The sequence below is a fragment of the Protopterus annectens genome, chromosome 10.part0 (genome assembly GCF_019279795.1).
Source record: "Protopterus annectens isolate FY-2018-M chromosome 10.part0, PAN1.0, whole genome shotgun sequence".
Classification (NCBI taxonomy): domain Eukaryota; kingdom Metazoa; phylum Chordata; order Ceratodontiformes; family Protopteridae; genus Protopterus; species Protopterus annectens.
In genome coordinates, this window is record NC_056744.1 from 335,702,264 (window position 1) to 335,717,531 (window position 15,268).

Sequence of the window (15,268 nt, forward strand, 5' to 3'; positions counted from 1 at the left end):
AAGGAAAAATGCACTCCAACTGCAGACAGCGCCTTCCCATCTTACTCACTCCTGGTCAGTGTGTGTTTAACCTTGGGCTCAGAAAAAGAGGAGCCATTGAAGCTGGCAGTGATAAAGGACGCCCTGAAGCTGCCTGTAAAATTACACAGCCTCATTCAAGTGTGGTAAAGCACTGCGATGCTGGCACCTGCAGCTTGGGTGTTGCCATCATCTGCATTGTACAGCAGAAGCATGGTCACATTAGCAGTGAACTGTAACAAGGACATCCAAGACTCTGCAGTCTGCTAAGTCTTGGTTGCTTTTGACATTTCTGAGATAATGTCCCTCTGAAGTCTGGTCAAGTGGACAAAACAATTCAATGCCCTCAGAGCAAAAGTGGCAGAGACATAAGAACAGTGCTCCAGTTGGTCCAACGTCCAATACGTCCTCTATGGGTTATCAACCAAGTAGCTCACACAGATCTCCTTCTTGGTAACTGTTGCCACCAAGATAACATCCACAGCTGGAACCTTACTCCAGTGTTGCCAGTCCTTATGCGGGGTGAAAACCTTATCTGGCTTCATGGGGAATGGTTCCACCAAAAAATAACTCCTCAGACAGGGTTTCAGATTTCCATCCCCCTACACTGGCAGCTTAAAAATGTCACAAAAAAAGACATCCTTGCAGGGGGATTTTAGGGACACCTCTCCTACCAATGTTGATGTCCTTGATGGGAAATCAATGCGACTCCTCTTGCAAAACATCTTGTCTGGAATCTGGAGGGGAAATAGAAAGCAAAGGAAGGAGGACTGGAAGCCACCCAAAGTGAAATGTCCCAGAACAGGTTGAATGGTGTTTACAGGCACAGATGTTGATGGGGGGGTGACACTGGCATGACCACTCCTGATTGGAGAACAAACTCTCCACAATGAAGGCAAAGATCAAAACAGGCTTATTGGAGCCAGTGGACCTAGGGTCCAAATACCCCAAGGATGGACCAGACCCAGTGGCCGCTCCAGCACATACCGATGCCAAGACTGGAGCCTTACTATCTAAAGCACAAGCCCTAAGCAGGAGGGATGACCCCGAAAAAGAAACAGATCAGACCAAGACACCCCTGTCTCAATCTCTCAGCTCCGGGGTCTACACAGCTTAAACGCAGCCAAAGTCAAGGAAATCAAGGAATGGGTGGCACCAAAATTGGCCAACACGTCCGATCTGACCTTAAAGGAGAGAAGGCAACCACAGTTCAGACAACTTCAGTGCCAACAGGGCCAAGGGAGGAAACAAAGGTAACTGAGCTGAAGCTTCAGGTTGAAGACACAAAACAGAAGGAATAAGCCCCTAATTGCATTTGTACCTGTAAAAAGGACCACATCAACTATTCCAACTCTGCAGGTACGTAACTCCCAACCAATTGGTATGACTGAGCTAACAAACCAACTTAAAGAGGCTTTAACAGCCAGACCCGAACTGGAGAAGCTCGGATCTGGCGTGGAGAAAAGGAAGACTCCACTGGGGACCACCCACATGGTGAAGGGCAAAAAAATTCTGCCTGATGGAGGGCACCCTTGAAAAGGGAGAGGCTTGGAACACTGAAGGCAGGAGTCTGATCCTTCCCGGCAACCTGCGCCAAAGGAGATCAGCTGCAAGGGGTCAGAGTCATCAGGAAAGCCAAGGGTGCTTTGACTTTCAGCTCTGACAAGGCAGAAGCAGAAGGGACAGAAGAGGGCTTTCGATCCCCTTGGCAGCCTTGGAGTAGTTGAAGCTTCGGTGCGACTTACCCCCCACTTTGCTGGAGGAGGAGGAGGAGGAAGACTCACCAACTTGCAAAAGCCCCTTAAGGACCAACTTGGCAATCTTTTCATTAGTGGCATGGGAGTCAAATGACCCTTAATGGCACAAATAGAGTCCAAGTGGGCACCCCCTAAGAAATAAACGCACAAATCGTGTGCATCCTGAGAAAGAAAGCTTACGCCCACAGTCTGCGCACGTTTTCAATCAGTGACCCATACCAACAAACAATAACACTAAGGAACTGACTTAACCTAACCTACAGCTACTAGAAAGGACAATCACAAACGGCTAGCAAAAGAAAAACACCCTAAGAAACGATAAAGAACAGAACACCCCCCCCCTCCCAGGAGCCTACCTGCCAACCTAAAAATTTTGTGGGTCACATTTGGGTTATACGATTAGGCTTATAAGGATCGCCACTACATTGTGTGTACAGAGCCGACAAAGTCCATCATAGAATGTGCTTCTCTAAAACCACTGTTTATTAAAATATTAACCAACATCCACTCCACAGTTGTCATTAACTAATGCATTTTCATCTATATTACTTTACTCACCTTTCATACGAGGCAGACTCTGTATTGTCAACTACGTGGGCTCTCCTATAAAAATGGGTTTCATCCAGTAAGGCTAACTCAGTTAAGAAAATATGTAAATAAACTGCATACACAGTCTTTTAGTCAGAAGCTGAGTTACCACACATCCTGGCAAAGTATAACGTTTGAAATAAACAGTACTAGTGCAAACTGTCAACAGGAGGCAAAGCTAAACAAAGCCATGCAATACACAAGTTAAAGATTATGGGATACATAGGTTCGTAGGTGTTTACGAGGCCAACGACCACCAGGGACTTTTTAAGCCTAGACAAGCATCCCAAATCTCTGACAAGTTCTAATACCCTTGATAAGTGTAAGCATGGGCCTGGGAGATTAACCATTTACAGGTTACCTCTGTCCATTAAAGACAGGTGCCAAACCATGGATGAATTTTCTGTTTCCCAACCAATTGTCCAAATTGCACTTGAATTGGGTTAGGGAGGAGCTCTGCTTCACATGGATGGGAGCCTGTTTCATAGACGGGGTAGTCTCTGGGATACATACCAGTCTCACCAGTAGGTCCTATTTATATCACAGGCAATGTTTAAGTCTTTAGAATGGGTAATTCTGGTACTGTTTGTTATGTGGATATACAGGAGGTCCATCAAAGTGTGGTCTGACAATGTCCTGTATGCCAGGCATAGATCTCCCCTCAAAAGCCTGGAGGAGACAGAATACAAGGATAAGGCATAATAATGACTTCCTTGGACTTAGATGCTATACCTTTGTTTATAAGCTGCACAACATAAAATGATTTCCTCACCACTGTAGACACATGAATGTCAAAGGTTAGATTACTATCCATGTACGTCCCTAAGTGTCTGATTACTGGGTCATCTCTAAGGAGTGTGTTGTCAATACGATAGTTATCAGGGATGGAGGACTTCCCAAAGGATACTATTATGTATTTCTTATACACTTAATTTTAGTTCATGGCTCTAACAGCAGTTTAGCTGCGTCAGCCCATCATGGAGAACATTTGCGTCAGTGTGAGATTCAATGACCGCTCCTAATTTGCAATCATCTGCAAACTTAGTCAGACAGAGACCACGGGCATTGGCCTTTACTTCGCAGAAGTCAAAAAGTAGCGGTCCAAGGACTGATCCCTCTTTGTAGAAGTTGGACTCCCAAATTCTAACTTCCTGAATCCTGTCTGGTAGCCAGATGGCTATCCACTGGCTGACATATGGGTTTGTGCCTAACCTCTTGAGTTTGTCAACAATGCCAGAGTGGAGTATTGTGTCAAATGCCTTGACCAAATCAAGGTAGGCAGTGTGAACGATTTTGCCCCCATCCATTGCTTTGGTGACCTTCTCAAAGAAGTCCACCAAGCTGAATAGGCATGATCTGCCCTTGATGAAACCAAACTGGGTTAGGTCCAGTGTCTGGAAATTTACTCTCTGCTGATCATCGCCATGCAATTCTTTCCATGGCTTTACAAATAAGACTAGTGAGACTTAAGGGACTGTAGTTTCCAGGGTCTGTAGGTGGCCCACCTTTGTGCAGAGGGATGACTACTGCCTTCTCCATTAAGGCACAAAGCCTGTTTGGAGGCTACAGTTAAATAGTAATTCAAGAGGCCCTGACAGGTCATGTTTCATGCCATTTAGAAGGCATCCTGGAATAGTGTCTGGGCCCGTTGATGCAGTGTTCTTGGTCTTAGACAGGGCATTAAGAAACCGTTCCCTAGTGATAGTAGGAGAAGTTATACTGAATATTTACTGAGGGAAGGTTGAGTGGGGAGAGAGGAGTAAAGTTGGAGATTAATTTATCAGCCAGGAGATTTGCTATATCTTCTGGCTCAGTATAGGTGGCTCCATTTACAATGAGCTCGGCAGACAATTTTGTAGTGCCTTTGAGGTTGAGGACATAGCTAAAGAATGCTTTGTAGTTGTTGTTGGCCTGGGAGGCCAAATTAACCTCACATTTGGCTTTGATGGACTTCATTTGCCTTCAGAGTTGTTTTGTTAAATGAGAGTGCTTTTATCCTGCTGGGTGCTGCACCTCCTAATTTTTGCCATGGTTTTCTACCTCCTGTTACACAGCCTATTGATTTTGTGACTCAATCAGGGTGGCTTGGTTTTTTGAGTTGGTTCTGTACTTCTTCCTGGTGGGTACAGTTGCCTCTGCAGCTATTAACATGCTTGTACAGGGTTTCCGTTAACAGTTCTGCATTGGAATCAGTGTTCTCAGGGTTGATGGGGCCTTAAAATGTTGCCAGGTTCACACTTAATAGCAGGAGGTTAGCCTTAGATAAGTTCCTGAACATTCCAGGTTTAGCTGGGGGTCCAGGTTTTATTTTTACTTCACAGGAAACCATTTTGTGGTCTGAACTTACCAGGGAAGGCATTACAGTAGCGGGTGTGAAGCACTTTCCCATGTTAGTGAGGACCAGATCCAGTATGGCTGCACCCCTGGTTGGTGCACTGACTATCTGGTCCAGGGAGTTTGTGTTTACAAAATCCAGGAATCTCTGTGCCTGTAGGTTTGGTATCATATAGGATTCCCAGTTAGCTGTGGGGTAATTAAAGGCACCCATGAATATGGTATTGGGTTGGATAGTTAGCGTTTCTTCTTCTCTTTCGGCTGTTCCCGTCAGGGGTCGCCACAGCGGATCATCTATTTCCATTTCTTCCTGTCCTCTGCATATTGCTCTATATATTGAAGAGTGCTAATGAAGAACTTTGCTCGACATGGATGGGTAGCCTGTTCCAGAGTATGGGAAGTCTCTGGGACAGGAATCTATCCCTCCAGCATGTCCTGTTTATTGTGGTGACAAGGTTTAGGGCCCTAGAGCATGTAGCTCAGAGGGATTAGGATTTTGTTAGGTGTAGCATGTCCAACAGCTCTGGGTTTGACATAGCTTTATATGTTAGGCAAAGATCACCTTGGAGTAGGCGATATGCTATGGAGTAAAGCTGGAGTTTTTGAGGCGATCAGTGTAGGGCATTTGTTTGAGGCCAGTAATCCTTTTTGTGAGGTACTTCTGTGGCCTTTCCAGCTGCCGCAGATGTCTTGTGAGGTACATCGCAAAAGGGGTGTTGTACTCTATAATGGGTACAATGAGTGTCGAGTAGAAGGGAACAATGACCTCTTTTTCCTGGATGAGAACCTTTTTATGATGAGGTGAGCCACGTAGAAGGACTTCCTGACTACTGTGGCGATGTGACTGTCAAAGCAGAGACTACTGTCCACCTGGGTCCCAAGGTCTCTTATCACACATTCAGTGCTGAGTAGATTGCTGCCTATGTGGTAGTTCATGGGTACAGAGTTTTTACCAAAGGGGATGACACTGCACTTTTTGGCATTGAGCTTGAGGCCATAGCTCTGACACCAGGCATGTCTCAGCGAGACCCTTCTGTAGGATGTCCACATCATTTGGGGACTTTACTATGGCTCCTAGTTTGCAGTGATCTGCGAACTTCATTAGCCAGAGGCCTTCTGCGTTAGCCTGTACTTCAGAGAAGCAGATACCAAACAGGAGAGGTCCCAGGACGGAACCCTGTGGTACTCCACTTGTCACTGCTTTGACTTCAGATTTGGAGTCCGCAACTTTAACAGTGCGAGTTCTGTCAGTGAGCCAGTTGGCAAACCATCTTGTGATGTAGGGACTTATACCTAGTTTAGTGAGTTTAGCTATAATTCCAGAATGGTGGATTGTGTCAAAAGCTTTGGCGAGGTCAAGATGGGCTGTGTGAACCACCTTCCCCTCATCTATGGCTTTGGGGACTGCCTCAAAGACGTTGATCAGGTTCAGGAGGCATGACCTGCCTTTCACAAACCCGAACTGGGTGGGATCCAGAGTTTGGAGATTACCAATGTCTTTGTTTACGAGTTCCATGAGGATACGTTCCATGGCCTTGCAGACCAGGCTCGTCAGGCTAATAGGTCGATAGTTCCCGGGATCAATGGTGGCTCCCCCCTATGTGGAGTGGGATAACTGTTGCTGTGCACCATTTGGTGGGCGCAAAGCCTGATACGAGGCTATTATTGAACATGGTGCTTAAGTGGGGAGTCAGTTTGTTCTGACGTTCGTGTAAAACACAGCCTGGGATGTTGTCTGGTCCCATGGATGCTGTGTTTTTTGCTTTAGAGAGTGCAGCTTTTACCTGCGTAGTTGTGATTACAGGGACTCTGCATTCTTCCTGTATAGATATGGGCCATTTAGGGGGTGAGAAGGGGTAAAGTTAGCACTGAACCTATCTGCCACGATGTTGGCAATATCAGTTGGTTTTGTAATTTTCATGCCGTTGTGCTGCAACTCAGGGCAGATCTGGTTGTTGCCATTGAGATTCCGGACATGGCTATAGAATGCTTTGTGGTTGTCCTTAGAATTAGTGGCAATTTTGTTTTCGTAGCTAGCTTTGGAGGATCTTATAAGGGATCTCAGCTTCTTACTGAGGCTGACCACGGAGCTCCTCCACTCATGGGATTTTACTCTTTTGCAACAGTTTCTTCCTTCTGTTGTACAGTTTGTTTATGGCAGGGGAACCACCAGATTGGCTTCCTTTTTTTGGAGGATAGCGTCTTGGTTCTGTTTGGGATAGCACAATTCGTGCACTCGTGTAAGTCCTTATAGAGTGCATTTGTGTAAGATTCAGCAGTTGTAACTGTATTGTCCATCTTCATGGATGTCATGAAGTTAACCACTTCTGTCTTAAGAAGCATGAAGTTGGCTTTGGAGAAAATTTTTACCATGGTTTCCTTAATGGGGGGGTGGGGGTGGGATGTTGATATCAAGGGGGATTAGCTTATGGTTGGATCAGACCAACGAGGAGTTGACTTCAGGTGCGAAACACCGGTCACTCATGTTGGTAACTACTAGGTCTAGGATATTATTGCCCCTGGTGGGGGTGTGGATAAGTTGATCCAGGGCATTGGAGTTTATGAATTCTAGAAAGTGTTGAGCTAAGGAGTTGGTACACCAGTAGTTTTCCCAGTTAATGGTGGGGTAGTTGAAGTCGCCCATTATTAGGGTGTTTGGTTGAACCCTAATATTTTCCAGTACATCAAGAAAAGAGGAGTGGGAATCCTGGGGCATGGTGGGGGATTTCTAGCAAGCTACAATTTGGGATTGCAGTTTTGCCCAGAGTTAGTTGCACTTGGATAACCTCGGATGCATTATGCAGAGCAACTAGCCTGGAGGTGCGGATATCCTTAATGAATATGGACACCTCCGCCTTTGGTGTTTCGGTCCATGTCACATGGCTGAAAAGTGTGGTATGAGGTATAGCCTGATAGTGCAGGGGTGCTCTCTGGAGTCTTGAACCAGGTCTCAATCACTGCACAGATATCGATGTTCTCCACTTTAAGGAATGCCTCGATTGAGTGCATTTTGAGATTTAGACTTCTAGCATTGAGTAGCATTACCCTCAGTTTTTGCTTGCCTGTTCCTGTTACGGTGGTGAATTTATTTTAACCTTGCCTAAAAAAGGCACTATAGGGGCAGTAACAGCCTTAACCAGTATCCAGAATCACAGTGGCGACAGGTGCGGGCCATCTCTGGCAAAGTAGTGTGGTCTGTCGATCATGTCATCCCAGGCAGACGGATACTGGATTCCCTTAGAATGACACCAGAAGCTTAGCCAACTGTTAAAGTCAATCATTTTGCCCTTGTACTGCGGTATCATTCTGAGCGATGGCAGAATGCTACTCAGGGCTAGGGTCATACCTGCCTGGGCTACAAGATCGGAGAGCTCTTCCATGTCTCTTTTCATGTAGTCCAGAGAGGTACGTCTCAGGTCATTCACACCAACATGGACAATGACAGTCATATTTGTACTTGTTGTGGAGTGACCTGAGTGCGTGGGTTATGTGGCGGATCCTGGCACCCGACAGGCAGCGGACAGTAACCTTCTTGTTTAGCCTGGTGAGTGGGACATCAGTGTGCCTGACTATAGAGTCACCTATGACTAGTGCCTTGGGTACGTTGTTTTGCCTTATTGGCTGCGGTTGAGTGGCACACAGTCGGTGGGCTGTGTGTTATTCGGGTTGTGTTGGGGGATGGAGGTTGTTGCGTTTATGCTTTGGAGGTCTCTGTTGCTTAGACAAATTATTATTGAGGGCCTCCGTGAATGTTTTTGTGTTACTATGGTGTGGATTTTGGTGGTGTAGATTTAGTGAGACTATGTGATGAGTGTGGTGTAGTGCAAATGTTTACCTTCTTCCTCATGACTGTCAAGTTCAGTCTTGGTTGGAGAGAGCTTTACCTCCAGTTTGGCTAGATAAGTGCATCTCTCACAGGTTGTAGTGTTGGGTGGTAGGAGGAGAGGGTTGTCTGTGTACATAAAAATTTCTACATTGCCTCAAGATGCCCAGATTCATCAGATAGACAGGAGAGATAACTGGGAGCTGACCCTTGGACATGCCTGAATAATAAAATATCTTCCTCTAGATAAGTGAGGAAAGTGAGTACAAGAGCTTTTTTTCTCTAAGCAAGTGAGAAAAGTAAGTACACAAACTGTTTTCCTCTGGGTAATGAGGAAGGTTGAATGCTACAGGGGCGGCTCGTCCTAGAGGACTGCAGCCCCCCCCCCCACCTGTAGAAAAATAAAAGGAAAAGAATAAAAATTAAAAACAGCCCCCCCCCCCCCCCCACCGTAGAAAGAAAACAAAACAAATTCACAAGTCCCAGAACTCCACACATGCAAATTTCACACTCCTCAAAACCGAGGTGAAATCCTTCAAAGCCCCCGGGCCTGTGGAAAATATGGCCCAGACTGCAGAATCCTTTATAAACGCATTCTATGAACACCTTCAGGAATGCATGGATCTTGCAATCCCAAATAAAACCAAGACCCAGTCCTCCAAAGGCAGACGTCCTGTCTGGTGGACCCCAGCCATAAACAAACTATACAATAGAAGGAGGAAGCTACTACATGATAGAGCAAAATCCCAAAAAGGGAAGGCATCTCTGATCAGTATTAGCAAAAAACTAGGCACTCATAAAATCGTCTAAGGCCAGCTTAGAGAGAAAAATTGCACAGGACACTAAGGATAATCACAAGGCTTTCTTTAGTAATGTTAGGAACCTGGGTGGTAATTCCCAGATATGCTTAGAATTAGTCCAAAATGACAAAAAATACACCAAACCCACAGACATTGCCAACATCCTAGCTGACAGGTTCAGCAAACTCCCACCAAAAGTGCAAATATCTATCCCAGCAGAGTGCTGCCCCCCTGACATCTCAGATGCTCAGGTAAGAGCCGCCCTCTCCAAAGCAAAAAATACAGCATCAATGGGACCAGACGGTGCCCCGGGCTGCATCCTACATAAACTCCAAGAAGAGCTAAACCCAAACATAAAACTACTGTTCAATCTCAGCCTTACTACAGGATATGTACCCAAAGAGTGGCGTACAGCAACAGTGGTCCCTCTCCACAAAGGTGGTGCCTCAACGGATCCTGGAAACTATCGCCCCATAAGCCTGACTAGCTTGGTCTGCAAAGCTATGGAAAGGATCATCATGGACCTCATAAATAAAGATATTGGGGACCTACAGACACTGGATCCTACCCAGTTCGGCTTTGTTAATGGCAGATCCTGCCTCTTAAACCTAGTCGATTTCTTTGAAACAGTCACCAAGGCCATTGACGAGGGGAAGGTGGTCCACACAGCCTACCTGGACCTCGCAAAAGCCTTCGATACAATACCCCACTCGGGCATTATAGACAAGCTCACCAGCTTAAATATAAACCCCTATGTCACTAGATGGGTTGCAAACTGGCTCAAGGACAGAACCCACATGGTTAGAATTGCTGAAGCCATGTCAGACTCCAAACCAGCCTTGTGTAACTACAAGTGGCATCCCACAAGGCTCAGTCCTGGGACCTCTCTTGTTCGGTATATATTTCTCGGAGGTACAGACCAACAGGTTTTTGCATCATATTTGTTCTGTTTCTCATAAAATCTGTGGTTTCTGTATGTTTGTTGTTGCCAACAAAGTCAGTAGTGCAGTGGTGCACTGGCAGCATTGTTGCCCAACAGCTACAGGTTCGCTGGTTTGATTCTTGGCTAGAGTGCTTTCTGTGTGGACTCTGCATGTCTTCCCATCTTACAAGGACGTGTCTGGAATGTTTCTCCCTGCTCTACTGAAAAATGGCTTTTGTTCCAAGTCAGACTTTCCTGGTTAACAAATGTTAAATAAAAATAACAGGCATTTGAATTTCAGACTTCATATTCTTCAGAAAGTACATAAGTTTATAACATGGATATTTGAAATTTGTCCTTATTTTTGGGACTTTATTCCCCCATTACTGGCTTCGTCTAGGTTTTTTGTGCTAAGGTTGAGAGCTATGGTGAGAACTGAATTTACTGAATATGTTTGGGGACTTTACTCCCCCATTACTGGCTTTGTCCATGTGTTTTTTGCTAAGAGGTTGAGAGGTATGGTGAGAAATGAATATGTTTGGGGGCTGTATTCCCCCATTATTGGCTTTGTTCTGGTGTTTTGTGCTAAGAGTTTGACATCTATGGTGAGAACTGAATTTACTAAATGGTAGTCATTTAAGTTTCAGTCTTCCTCTCTTTCACAAAACAGCTGATTTGGTATAGTGGTATGCTGCTCTGACCGTTTTGCACAGGGTTCCCCTGGGTTTAAGGCTTGGCAGTGAAATGTATGGTGGTAACGCAGCACTTTATTGTAGCAACTTTCCAACATTATACAAGCAATGTTTAAAATGTGTCCCTGGTTTTTGGGCTTTTGCCCCCCCCCCCAATAAATGTTGTCTTTTTCCAGATTTCTTGTGCTGCAAAGTTCAGAGATACAGCGGAGTGTCAAGTAGATTTTACAAGGAGCTGAGAGCTGCAGGGGAACAAAAGTTTAATACTGCTTATGGAGAGTCTACTTACATTGTTAATAGTACAACAGGCAGTGTACTTGCTTTTGATGCAGAAGGCTGTAGGTTCTACTCCCACAGTAAGTAGATGCATTGGTGATACTGTACTGTGTTGTAAAGGGGGAAGATGCTGCAGTCCTTTTTGGCGAAGATACCTAGTAACTATGAACCTGTCAGTTTGCCATCCATTTCCTACTGCGATATTACTAGCTCATCTTTTAATGCAACATGGGCAATTTACTCCTCAAGGGCAACAACCACTTTATTTGTAGATCAAACAATGACATATAAAGTTGTTTGCTAGCAGCAACCTCTTCATTAGTTAAAGATTTCTTTAATGTGGAATTTAGATGACTTATCTTCAGAGATTGTGCATATTTACTGATACTGGTGGACTGTAGAAGTTTGAGTAGACTTTTATGATGGAAATGTTAAGTTTGAGTAGACTTATGATAGAAATGTTCTGAATTGGGCAGTTTTTTCATTATTGGTGCATGAATTTTGTTTCACTGTTTACTGGAAAAATGTTCAAAACAATAAATTTAAAATGCCCTCTAACAACTGTACTGTATTGTGCAAGGAATATAATTTAATAAAATCAGGAAGGTGTATCAAAGAGCATGTGCATGTTTCATGTTCAAGGGGTCTATGATCTGAAAACAGCCCAAAGTTAATCTTTATCTGCCACTGGCAAAATGTATTTTCTTTGAATGTGGGTTTCAATGCTGTTTCAATGAATGCGAGTTTCAAGGGCAGAGAAGTTTTAATGCTAAGTCTATTTCATTGTCAGACTGCATTGCTTTGTTTAGCAGATATCTATTGGGGTCTGTGCTGTAAACTGCAAAATAAAACTTTCAAATGAAATCCAAATCATTGCAGAAGTAAAGCTGTATGGACATTAGAGTGTTTATGGTAAATGGGGCAAAATAACCAAAGAATGGGACATTGGAATGGCTGCAGTGGGGAGGCTCCATTCGACCATGATTTTGTGAGGGGGGGGGGGGGGCAGCAAAGTCAGACAGCCGTGGCTGAACTAAACCTCTCAACTGTCCAGATTTTTGCAGAATTAATAGATTTTTGCTTCTTATTTTTGGTTTGTTCCTCATAAAATGTGTGTTTTTTTTTCTGGCAAATCATTTAGAAATGAAGTCACTAAATAATGACAGGCATTGAGTTTCAGACATTATAACCTTCAGAAAAATGCATGCTAAAGAAAGACCTGTTATTCTATCAACTGTCTTAAGTTTATACAAGAACAATTTTTAGTACTGTTTGTATGTTCCTCCAAAATATTTATTTGGCCTTGTCCAGATTTCCCGAATTGAGGTTTAGAGGTACTTGCAAGAAAATCGCTTTATATAATTAGTAACATCAAAACCTCTCAACTGTCCCCAACTTTGACTCAAAATGTTGCTCTCCCCCTAATAATTCCACCGCAAAATGGCAATTTTGGAAGAAAACATGGAGGGTTTACAATTATAAATAACTGTAATGATCAGAGTTATAGATTACTTTTATTTAAGAAATGCATGTAGATGCTCTTATTCGGTCAGCTGCTCAAGTTAACAGTACTAATATTAAAAAGGTGTCCCTTCTTTGACAGGTTCCCAGATGTATTGCATGGCAATTTTATATTTTTGCATCACATTTCTGGTCTGTTTTTAATAAAATCATTAAAGACTGAAGTTAGAAAATAATGGCAGACATTTGAGCTTCAGATTTCATACCCTTCAAAAATTCATAGTAATGGAAGACCTACTACTATTCTATTATCTTTCTAAGTTTATAAGAGCAATATTTAAAAACTGTCCTTATTTTGGGGGCTGTGTCCCACTTCTATGTATGGCTTTGTCCAGACTTCTTGCTCTGAGGTTGAGAGGTATGAGTGTCAGAGCCATCACCATCAGCCAGAGACATGTCAAATTGTGACATACTTGCACCCCACTCCCCCATGTAGTGACTATGGATACGTCCAAGCAAGGCAAGGAGCATTTTATGCAGTGCAAGTGTGCAGAGTATTCCCCCGATCCAAGGTAGACACAAGTACGACAGTGGCTTTTCATCTGTCCTTGATTTTCCAGAATGTTTTGGTTTTCTGTCATATTTTTATACTGTTGATTTATGCTTCTTATTATTCAGAAAATGCATGCTGTCGCAGTGCTTTGCAGCTTTGTGTTCAAGTAGCAATGCTTTAATGACCATCGGTTAAGCTCGTCTGAGATTGTAAGATGCAAGTAACCTTTAATAAGCATACGGTTAAATAATTACCAACACCGAAAGCCTTTTTGTTGTTGCCATGCAGAGAATATTTACATAACTAGAAAATGTACAAACCTTAGGTATTGAAATGCATACGACATTTGTAATAAAGGACAGGATTACAGTATTTTCAGAAGCGGATTACATTTGTTGGAGATTTGCAGTCATCTTTGCAGGCTTTACCCGTAAACTAAACAAAACGCCAATCTATCATGTGTGGTCCATAACCTGTGCAGTAATCCTTTAAGCAATTTATCTTGAGCTTGTTTCTTGTTTTCTGTTCATTTTTTACTTTGATCGTGTTTCTCCCATGAAACAAGTAGATAGTGGTCAGGCAGCAGGTCTTTTTTGGATAAGAAACATTTTTACAAGTGGGGGTATAACAGAGATTTCTACTTTCAGCATGTTACTTGGCACTTTTATAAAGCTGAATATAAGTTATAACTAGAACTGCAGTGCAAGGATAAGCTTGTTTTTATTTATACTTGATTTTGACTAGTATTCTAGTAATCTATTTAAAAAGTAATTTATTTTTTCATGCCTCACAACCTTTTTCTTTCCATCTAGATATTAAGTAAGCTGTCATGTAGCCAATGCATTGAAATACGTTTTCTTCTACACTTGATTTTGTCTTGACTGGACTCTCGTAATGATGGTTTGGCACATAGGGCAGCGTATTTAAAGTTCCAGTTGTGTTTTTGAGCATAGCCCCACCCCTTTCTAGTTGGCCACACCTCTTCCCATTGTCCCCACCCATTCAGCCGTCTCCTGCAGCCCCCCTTTAATTTGAGGTCACCAGCCGCCACTGGAGTGCTGTAGTAATTAGTAGCTTATTTAGTGCTTACAAGTTCTGAACAAGTCCTGAGCACGAATAAGCAAATTTAAGTGCTAAAACTAAGAATCTGTATCTGCACTAGACGAGTTACAGGACAGAAACAAGTGCAAATGCAGGCTTTCACATCAGAAAGTTGAGAGAGAGAGAGAAAACATTGCCCAAATGGCCAATAACTACAATTTCTGGGCCAGAACCACTCCTTATGTGGTAGACAGGTTACCTAGTGCTTACCACTCCCACTGATAAGCTAGAATGCTTCCTTCCAACACAAAGGCTTGGAGGGCTTAGAAGCTTATATACAGTCCTGGATACAGTAAATCTGTATCTGGAACACTAGTTACAGGAAAGGTAGGAAACAGGCTGAGTTTTTTTTTTTTTTTTTTTTTTTTTACAGAAAAGTAGCAAAAACAGTAGTAAAAACAATTCACATGCAGTGCAAGCTAGCACAAGAGTATGTAGCAATATTAGACCAAACGCAGTTTAAAAAATGCAATTAAATTAAAAAGGACTAAAAGTAAGTGCAGAAAGAGTTTATTAGGTAGAATGTGGTAAAGAGATGGGACTGGGGATTGTCTCAGATCAAATCTACAGTGGGGCGGGCAACTGCAAAAGCCACCAAATTTAAACTACAAGCCAAAAATAGGGAAGGTGGGTAGGACAAAACCATTTCAACAGAGATATAAGCAACAACTAACAGCACAAACTCTAAAACCAAAAAATATTCTCAGCTCTGTACATTTGCAGTTAGATTGGAAAGCAGTCTCTCAGAACACCGGTTCCAGCAATTAAATGCAGGCTGTTACTAACCAGTCTAATTTTATGCAAGTGATCTTTGAGTTAGATAACACACAAGCTGTAAAAAACAGTTATACCAACTGAAGACACGGCAGAAAATGGGGGGGGGGGGGCAGTTTCAACAGAGATCTAAGCAACAACTTACAGTACAAACTCTAAAACCAAAGAG

At 43.3% G+C, this 15,268-nt stretch overlaps 1 protein-coding gene across 1 annotated transcript in view; it reads right to left on the reverse strand.

Moving 5' to 3' along the window:
- The window catches only part of RALGPS2 (Ral GEF with PH domain and SH3 binding motif 2), a 2,773,917-nt gene that overhangs the window by 2,289,221 nt on the left and 469,428 nt on the right, over nucleotides 1-15,268 (reverse strand). The gene's annotated exons all lie outside the window — the stretch shown is intronic.